Source organism: Gossypium arboreum, chromosome 7 (genome assembly GCF_025698485.1).
Source record: "Gossypium arboreum isolate Shixiya-1 chromosome 7, ASM2569848v2, whole genome shotgun sequence".
NCBI classification, from domain to species: domain Eukaryota; kingdom Viridiplantae; phylum Streptophyta; class Magnoliopsida; order Malvales; family Malvaceae; genus Gossypium; species Gossypium arboreum.
In genome coordinates, this window is record NC_069076.1 from 89465345 (window position 1) to 89475787 (window position 10443).

General features: G+C 37.2%; 1 non-coding gene across 1 annotated transcript; it reads right to left on the reverse strand.

The window, feature by feature from the left end:
• Window positions 1-2947: 2947 nt before the first annotated feature.
• Window positions 2948-3054, reverse strand: LOC128295862 (small nucleolar RNA R71). Its single transcript, XR_008286411.1, has one exon. It is a non-coding gene; the product is annotated as a small nucleolar RNA R71 (small nucleolar RNA).
• Window positions 3055-10443: the final 7389 nt, after the last annotated feature.

Below are 10443 nucleotides of genomic sequence, written 5' to 3' on the forward strand. Positions count from 1 at the left end.
TATACAAAAAAAAACATCAGCAAGTTTTTTAAAAAAAAAAGAAGAAGAGGTAATTTGTTTTTATTATTATTATAATCTATTTTTTTTATCTACTTTGTTTTTACGAAAATAAAATTAAAAGAATCTCTTCTTACCTGCGCCGTTTGTTCTTCGTCGTGCAAGGCTGAGGCCACTGTCTCTGATGAAAGATAATGTAACACCCCCTAACCCTAAACTATCACCGAAACAGGGTTACGAGGCATTACCAGACAATCGCGCAATTTACGATTAATATTCAAATAATTATCGAACATATTATAATATAATCATAAATTCATATAAAACTTTTGCTAATTGACTCTTTTAACAAAAAAAAGCTCAATATAACCCCTTTTATAAATATTTAACCTTCCCTGCAATTTCAAACCGGAACCAATCCAAAATCAATATTTCAACCAATGCAATTTCATGTTTAATCGTATTAAAATCATACCTATAACAATAATTTGATAATTTACTCTATGAACATTTATGTTATCATTAAAAATTAAATTAGAATTTCATTCATCCATTCTAAATTTAGCACCAATTCTGCCATGCACATCATGTAAATTTTCATACCATTTCATTAGTTTAAACACCAAAATTCCAAATACCATTTTTTACAACAAAAATTATATAGCATTTTAAAGTGACCAAATTAACACCTATTTATATGCCACTTTTGCCAAAAGAAGAATACATCACCGAGTTTTGTGCTGGAGTCGGGATCGCCTGGATGCTGAACTGAGACTTTGAATACCTATTAACCTACGCATGGAAACAACCGTATGCTGAATATTTTATACCCAATGATATTAATATAATTCAAATTATAAACATAACAATCATATAAATCATATAATTTTAATATTTACAGATAAGTCGTAATTTATACATATTTTTATTCGATACTTAGCACATTTATGGATGAATTATCATTAGATTTGTGGAATTTGATACTCCTAATCCTTTAATTTCACGTTTTAAACTTAGGTGAGCATAGGAGAGTAAAAAGAGTGAGAAACGGGCCAAAAACAGAGAAAATGAGTCAATGTGGGAAATCAACACGGGTTGGACTTCCTTGCACGGGTAGACCACACGCCCGTGTCTTTTTAGTAGACTCTAACACGGCCTAAGCCACCTCACACGGGCGTGTCACACGGTCGTGTCCCTGTCGAGCCCAAATCTAGTTATATTCGGAAAAGGCCATTTTTGAGGGTTTGGAAGCATTCTAAAGCCTATATAAACACCCTAGAAGGGCACCTAAAAGACACACGGAGTAGGAGGCAAGGAATTACTCGAAGAAAGCCGATTGATCCATCTCAGAAGCCGGATTCTCCTTCAAGACTGAAGATCTCCCTTCAATTTCCTTCAGGGGTTTTTGGTTTTCTTTATGTTTTGTTATCATTATTCTTCTGAGATGTTTTCTTTTACACATATTAACTAAATCCCCTAAATACCTAAGGGGAATGAAACCTAAGACGGATCTTGTTATTATTTTTTGAATTATATGATAAATACTTGATTTGTTCTTAGTTATTTGTTCTTAATACTTGCTTTAATATTCCAGGATATTGATTCAAGTATTGATGTGCTTATTTAGAGGAGCAAAAGTCCCTGTCTAAGAGTAGATCTAGCATAATTAAGCGGATTTGATTGCACCCCTAGACATAGGGCGACAAAAATCTGCTGGATTAGGGTCAAACCTAATAAGGGAAACCATAGATCGAGTTAATGCAACACTAGGGGTTTTAATTAGAAAGAGATTTCAATTAATCAACTTAGGGTTAGACGTTGTTAGTCTCGAGAGAGATAATAATATAAATTAGGGATTTCTACGAATCGAGTCAAGTGAATAAATCGTCTAATTCAGAGTCAAATAACAAATGAAGTCTAGGTGGATTCTTCCTTGGGTATTGTCTAAATCAATTAGTTTTTCCAAAAGTATTTCCCTAATTTACTTCCTGTGCATTCTTAGTTTAGTTAATTAGTTTAGATAAAAACAAATCCTCTTATTTTTAGGCTAGATAATAAAAAGAAGGTTAATACTGATACTTTTAGTTCCTGTGGGTTCAACATTTCGATCTTGCTATAAGCTATACTACTGTTCGATAGGTGCACTTGCCTTTATCGTGATAATAGTTAGTTTACAAGTACGATCAATCATAAAAATATAAAACTTATCACGCACACCAAGTTTTGGAACCTTTTCCGAGGAACTAAGATATTAGGAACACTTAATTTTTATTATTTTAGCCATTTATTTTTTATTGCAATTTAAATTTATTTTTGCTTAAATTATTAAAATTTTCTTTTATTTGCTTCTAGCAGGTTTTTATAGTTTATGACTAGAAGAAACCTGTGAGGACCTCTACTTTTTGATAGTGAGATCGAAAGCACAGCTCGCAGAAATCGAAGAGAAATAAGGCGAAGCCTACGATACATAGAGGAAGGGCAAGAGGACGATAGTCAAACTACAACAGAGGGGATGGCTGAAAATCAGAATAATCAGCTACCTCCTGTGGTTGCCGCAGATCCACTAAATCAGAATCCTGTTCCTCGTACTATGTATGATTATGCTAAACCTACTTTAACAGGAGCTGAATCGAGTATAGTTAGACCTGTTATTGCTGCAAATAATTTTGAACTGAAGCCTAACATGATTCAAATGATACAACAGTTTGTTCAGTTTGATGGTTTGCAGGACAAGGATCCAAACACTCATTTGGAGAATTTTTTGAAGTTCTGCAACACTTTTAAGATCAATGGTGCTTCTGACAATGCCATACGCCTTCGGTTGTTTCCATTCTTATTAAGGAAAAAAGCTAAACAATGGTTGAACTCATTACCAAGAGGGTCAATCACAACTTGGGAACAAATGACAGAAAATTTTTTACTAAAATATTTTCCGCCAGCTAAAATGGCTAAACTAAGGAATGATATCTCTTCCTTTGTGCAGATGGATCTAAAAACCCTGTATGATGCATGAGAGAGATACAAGGACCTATTAAGAAGGTGCCTTCACCATGGGTTACCTCTATGGCTACAGGTTCAGACTTTTTACAACAGTGTGAACCTCTCAACAAGACAACTCATCGACGCAGCCGCTAGTGGAACTTTAAACAACAAAACACCTGAAGAGGCTTATGAATTTATTGAAGAGATGTCATTGAATAGCTATCAGTAGCAAGTCATGAGAGCAAAGCCAACAAAAGTAGCTGGTGTTTTCAACCTCGACGTGGTTACTATGCTATCTAACCAGGTAGAACTATTAAATAAAAAGATTGACGGTTTGTATGGTTCTACTTAGGTACATCCAGTGATGAGGTGCGATTCAAATGGAGGAGGAGTACACACAGAATATCAATCCTTCAATCCTAGCACCGAGGAGGAACAAGTTCAATATATGGGTAATAATAATTCTAGATCTCAAAATAACCAATATAGTAACACTCATAATACAGGTTGGAGGAACCATCCCAACTTTTCATGAGGTGGCCAGGGAAATCAAAGGCCACAACATCCCCCAGGTTTTCAACAACTACCTTACCAGTAGGAAAAGAAGCAGAACCTTGAGGAGATGCTAACAAAATTCATCTCACTGTCAGAAACTCATTTTTAGAATACTGAAACCGCACTTAAGAATCAACAAGCGTCAATCCGAAGGCTTGAAACTCAGATAGGCCAACTTGCTAAATTGATTTCTGAACGACCACAAGGCAGCTTGCCAAGTAACACTGAATCTAACCCAAGGGAACAGCTTAATGCGATTACCATTCGAAATAAAGATGGGTTAGTTGAACCTGAACCAAAACTGAGGCAAAGAATTGTGGCAAGTAAAGGTAAGGATAAGGTGGACCACAGTGAGCGAAAATCGATAAGTAAAGAGAACAAACCTCGTGTGTCATACCCCAGAGCGACAAGGAAAGACCATCCGGACGAACAATTTGGTCAATTCCTTAAATTATTAAAGAAATTACATATTAACTTACCATTTATTGAAGCTCTTTCGTAGATGTCAAACGCAGTTAAATTTTTAAAGGAGCTTTTAGCAAATAAACAGAAGTTGGATGAGGCGTCACATGTGGAGTTAAGCCCAGTTTGCTCAGCCATTCTACAGAATAAGCTACCCAACAAATTGAAAGATCCAGGGAGCTTTACAATTCCTTATTTAATTAGTAGCTTAGATATTAATAATGCGTTGACTGATTTAGGGGCGAGCATTAATGTTATGCATTATAAAATGTTTAAACAGCTAGGTCTTGGGAAACCCAAACAAACTAGGATAAGCATTCAATTGGCTAATAAAACCATTAGATTTCCTAGGGGTATCATTGAAGATGTTTTAAAATTGATAAATTTATATACCCAGTAGACTTTGTTGTTCTAGATATGGAAGATGATAGTAACATACCTTTGATTTTAGGACGACCCTTTTGAGCAACTGCTAGAACTATTATTGATGTTGGTACAGGTGAACTCACACTTCGTGTGGGTGATGATACAATCACTCTTCAAACTCGTAATTTGAGTAACACATCGAATATTGAGGGTGGTTGTATAAATCATACTACTAATACTAATCATGTGGTGCAACCTTCTATGCAGGAAACACGTTCAAATAGCATACATGAGCCATGTTCAAGAAACAACAAAGGACCCATCTATGAAGAGAGAATGCAATAGATAGAGGAACTAGATGAATGGCGTACACAGAGACCGAGAACACACGATAAACCAGAACCACGCCATGACAGACTAAATGTTTTATCAAATCAACTTAAGGTTGGGGACAAAGTACTATTAGATGTGGTAGACCTTCATATTACCACTTCTAAACCAAATAGAGCAATCCCTTTTACGATACTTAGCATTTTCCCATACGGTATAGTCGAGGTAACTCATTCCAAATTCGACACTTTTAAAGTAAATAATACTCGTCTAAAACCTTATTTTGATGAAATTGATAGCAGGAATGAGGAGTGTAAACTCCTCGCACCACCATGACCATGCAACAGAGAGGTAAGTCGAGCTTAGACTATAAATAAGCGCTTCTCGGGAGGCAACCCAAGCACTAACGGTGTTGATTTCTTTAAATTTTAGTTTTTAACATCTAAATCATTAACTGAATCCTTAAACACAGGTTTTCCAAATCCACACAGCCAGGCACACGGGTGTGCCTTAGGCCGTGATCATACCACGGGTGGTGACACGACCGTGTGATACAGCCGTGTGAAAATAGAGCAAAATTTTTCCCAAAACACGAGATTCGATACGTTGCCACGTTTGTGCGACATGGTCGTGGGCAATCCTACCAAATCAACACAGGTGTGCAACACGCCCGTGGCTATAAGTCGTGGTAGAAACTGAGAACTTAACAGGGGCGTGCGACACTCCCTGCCCACCACCCGTGGTCGAAGCTGTCAAAATAACACGGTGTGCGCATTTATACACACTGGAGTGAGAGAAGTGAACAAAGCAGGCCACGGTCGAGTGACACGGCCGTGTGCACCAACATGCCCAAAGAACACGGGCATGCGCCGAATTCCAGACTCGCCAAATTTGAAAACCAAGAACACACGGGCTAAAATAAGGGCACACGGGCGTGCCTCACAGCCGCGTGCCCCAATATCTATATAAACCCACACTATTCATCATCCTCTTCCCCAATACCCTAACCCTAACCGTCGCTTCCATCACCGCCGTCGCCACCTAAGCCGACCATCACCCCAAAATCCACCATTTCTCCTCTCTTTTCCTCCATACACATCAAAATCTTCCCTCTTGTCCTCCCTTCCATACACATTCCTTTCTCTTTCTCTCTCCACTCATCCCACGCCCCACCATCACACCAGCACCATCATGTCGTCGCTCCTCTGGCCACCGGTCCTCTACTAACGATTTTCTCTTCTCTTTTACTTTCTTTTGAAGCTTACTATCATGATTTTACCCTATTACTTACATTTTTCTATTAATTGTTTATCATATCATCCTCATTCTTAGGATCTATTTCATCAATTTCGTGTTGAATTTAGTCATGCTATTACTATGCCATTTGCTATAAAATTTCTGTCGTCAATTTTGATTGCTTTTGGTTGAGTTTTGCTAATGTCATTAGGTTTTGGTTGAATTTGTTAGTTTATATTCATGGTTAATTCCTTTTTGAATTTGTTAGCATATGTTATCTACTCCATTCATTAAGATATAATACACGTTCTTCTTGCAGATATACCATGTCAAATCCACATGGCAAGAAAACCGCCGTCTCCGCTTCGAAAAAACGGAAGGGACCCGGAGCTACATTAGCAAGTGCATATGCCAAAGTGCACCACCCCTTCCTACAGTTTCCCTTGGGACCCTAGGAGGAACTTTTTTAGACACTCCGGGCCCGACCCTTAGGTGTGGACTGTTGCATTGATTAGACCGCCCTAAAGCAGATCTAACTCGCTGACGCAGTCCGAGCTCTCCTGACTACTGACCCATGGGGGCTCTTCTTCGAGATTGTTGAGCCAACATATCTCGAGCTCACATTAGAACTATGTTCAACCTTCCACCTTCAAGCCATTATGACAGAGTTCGAAAATCCCGAAACGGTCTAGTTCCGTCTTGGCGGTTTAGTTCGCCAGTTGAGCGTGCCTGAGTTCGGTGTCGTATTAAGACTCTATACGAAGGAGTTCATGGATGACGACGACTTCGACAGTCTCTATCGTCACATCCACTATTCTCCTTCAAATTACTGGAAAGCCCTAGTCCCTACTTCGACCACTTATGACCCTAGCCACTCCAAGGCATCGGCTTTCGTCCCATCACTACGATACTTACACGCCATCCTAGCCCACACCCTGACAGGTCTGCAAAAGAGTACCGACATCGTCAACACTAACGACGCCTATTTTTTATGGAGCATGGCGCATGGGCACACATTCGACCTCACTTATTTCATTGCCCTCGCCATTCGCCATCAGACAGAGCGACATAAGAAGAGAGTCATTTCCATCGGCCCTTAGTTGACTCGTCTGGCGCGGTACTTCGGTCTCCTCAACACGACGGCACAATTATCCTCCCTCACCCTCATCGATCAAATGATCCCACAGGGTATCTCGAGTATGCTTCATATGAGGATGATCGAGCGACGATGTGGATTTGATCCTCCTCAGCACTGCCTCGTCCAGTCAACCGAGTAGGAAGACCCAGAGGACATTACCCTCCACCTCATGAGGATCCACCATCTCAGCCACCACCTATTCATCGTCTAGTTCATGCGGCTACTTCACTCGCTGACATCTCTGAGCGTCTCATTTGATTCGAACAGCAATGTTTTCAGCACGTCGATCATATTGATGCAACCTTACATCACATTTGTCAGCACCTTCACATCTCATCGCCACCCCCTACCTCGCGAACCATCTGGCGATGAGGATTTTTGAAGACTTTTATTTATTATTTATTATTTTTTTAATTTTATCTTTATTTATCTTTTTCAAATTACTTTTCATTTTATTTCTCTTTAATACTATTTTTATTTCATCTTTAGGACTTACAATTTATATTATGTAATTTATGTTTTCAGCCAATTTTATATTTTCTAAAGAATTAATGATTCTATCGCAATTATGAAGAGCTCCAAAGCTCAATATTACTTAGGAATTTGCAACTCCACTGGAATAGTCCTCCACGATTGCCATGCCCTGCTCGACCATGACCATAGTTACCACCAGTTATAATATTCTTTTGGCGCAGCACTTGTGGACTAACAACCTCTACCACCACTGGAGTATCCTTCTCCAAATCTCACCCTTGCCTTAGCCGATTACTTTTCATGACTCCAATTCAAGGATTCCATTTAACATTCAGAAAGTTTCACTTCTCTCCCTATCTTATGATCTTATATCTATATTTTTCAGTACATCTATCTTTGTACATTGAAGACAATGTACATCTTAAGTGTAGGAGGGTTATTTATATCATTTTATGAAAAATCCCTAATTTTTGTTTTATTCTCACGTGACTTACTCATATCACTATTAGGATGAATTTTGATTAATTTACTATTTTGTTTTATATGTCTTGAATTAAAACATAGGCATTTATGCATTGATTGTTTAAACTTTAAGAAATTAGAGAATCAAGCATAATAAGTTGATTTTTGAGAATTAAAATTTTTTTTTTTAGGTTATTTCCCCAAGTTTAGGTATTATCTTGAAGTTGAAATTCATAGGATTAACATCAAAAAGCCATAATTTTTGTGAGATCTTGAGCCTTTAGAGCATATATTATTTCTTTCATGCTCCCTTTTATTGTTGCTATAAGTGCGTCAATATTGATTTGTTATTCTAGAACTTGCTTCGATTATGCACGTCAAGACCACACCATTGATTTGATATGTCGAGATGATAAAGGCACTTAGGTTTAACCCACTCACTCCATAAAAGTCTACCTTCATAATTAACCCTAAGTGAACCCCCTCGAGCCTAACAAGCCATTCATTGATTTACCCTCAATATTAACCCATAACCTATTATTGTTGAAATCCCCTCAATTAATTTGATCCCTATTTTTGTCGAGATTTGATTTGAATAAATTGCTTAGCTATGTTTTATTTTTGATAGTTAGCAAAGTTCTATATTACTTGATTTGTTCTTAAAAAAAACACGAACGAAGCTGCTACAATTGAGATTTTTCGTCTAGCAAATTACGAAATTATGTAATGCTTGGTTTAAAACGATGTTAACCATGAAGAAAATCTCAATTCTAGGATCATCTAATTAAGAATGTAATTTTTCAACTTTAGTATTTTTCTAGTTAGGTAATTTTTCAATTCAATCTCGATTCTAACTTTCTCTTTCAGCTTGTGACCACACCCCCTATCCAAAGCCACGTTACAACACTCTAAAGACCTTTTGATTGATGCATCATCTCAATATATAGTGGTGGAGATTTGATTTTCAAGCAAGCCTATGGTAATAACTTTTCATATTGACTGATGAGTGCTAAATTTGTTGTCTTTAAACACCTCGAGTGATTTGAGTGAATCTTTAGTGAGGATGTTGAATTTTTTGATATTTTGAATCAAAGGTGATTACTTAGATGAGGGGAAACACCTATGTTTTCATGATAAAATGCTCAACTTGGAATGTTTGAAACTTTGATATTCTTCTAGTTGAATTATCAATGTATGATTACTTATAAATTATTTTAAGATATTATTAATAAAAATTATAAGTTGAGAAAAAATGAATTCTTAATTGTGAATTGAGAATTTTGCTTAAGGACAAGCAAACGCTTAAGTGTGGGGGTATTTGATAAGTCGTAATTATACATAATTTTATTCCATGCTTAGCATATTTATGGATGAATTATCACTAGATTTGTGGAATTCGATGCTTCTAATCCTTTAATTTCATGTTTTATACTTAGGTGAGCATAGGAGAGAAAAAAGAGCGAGAAACGGGCCAAAAACGAAGAAAATAGGTCAACGTGGGAAATCTACACAGCCTGGACTTCCTTACACGGGTAGACCACACGCCCTTGTCTTTTTAGCAGACTCTAGCACGGCCTAAGCTACCTCACAAGGGGGTGTCACATGACCGTGTCCTTGTCAAGCCCAAATCTAGTTCTATTCGGAAAAGGCCACTTTTGAGGGTTTGGAAGCATTCTAAAGCTTATATAAACACCCTAGAAGGGCACTTAGAAGACACACGGAATAGGAGGCAAGGAATTACTCGAAGAAAGCTGATTGATCCATCTTAGAAGCCGGATTCTCCTTCAAGACTGAAGATCTCCCTTCAATTTCCTTCAAGGGTTTTTGGGTTTTCTTTATGTTTTGTTATCATTATTCTTCTGAGATGTTTTCTTTTACACATATGAACTAAATCCCCTAAATACCTAAGGGGGATGGAACCTAAGACGGATCTTGTTATTATTTTTTGAATTATATGATAAATACTTGATTTGTTCTTAGTTATTTGTTCTTAATACTTGCTTTAATATTTCAGGATATTGATTCAAGTATTGATGTGCTTATTTAGAGGAGCAAAAGTCCCTGTCTAAGAGTAGATCTAGCATAATTAAGCGGAGTTGATTGCACCCCTAGACATAGGGCGACAAAAATCTGCTGGATTAGGGTCAAACCTAATAAGGGAAACCATAGATCGAGTTAATGCAACACTAGGGGTTTTAATTAGAAAGAGATTTAAATTAATCAACTTAGGGTTAGACGTTGTTAGTCTCGAGAGAGATAATAATATAAATTAGGGATTTTTACGGATCGAGTCAAGTGAATAAATCGTCTAATTCAGAGTCAAATAACAAGTGAAGTCTAGGTGGATTCTTCCTTGGGTATTGTCTAAATCAATTAGTTTTTCCAAAAGTATTTCCCCAATTTACTTCCTGTACATTCTTAGTTTAGTTAATTAGTTTAGA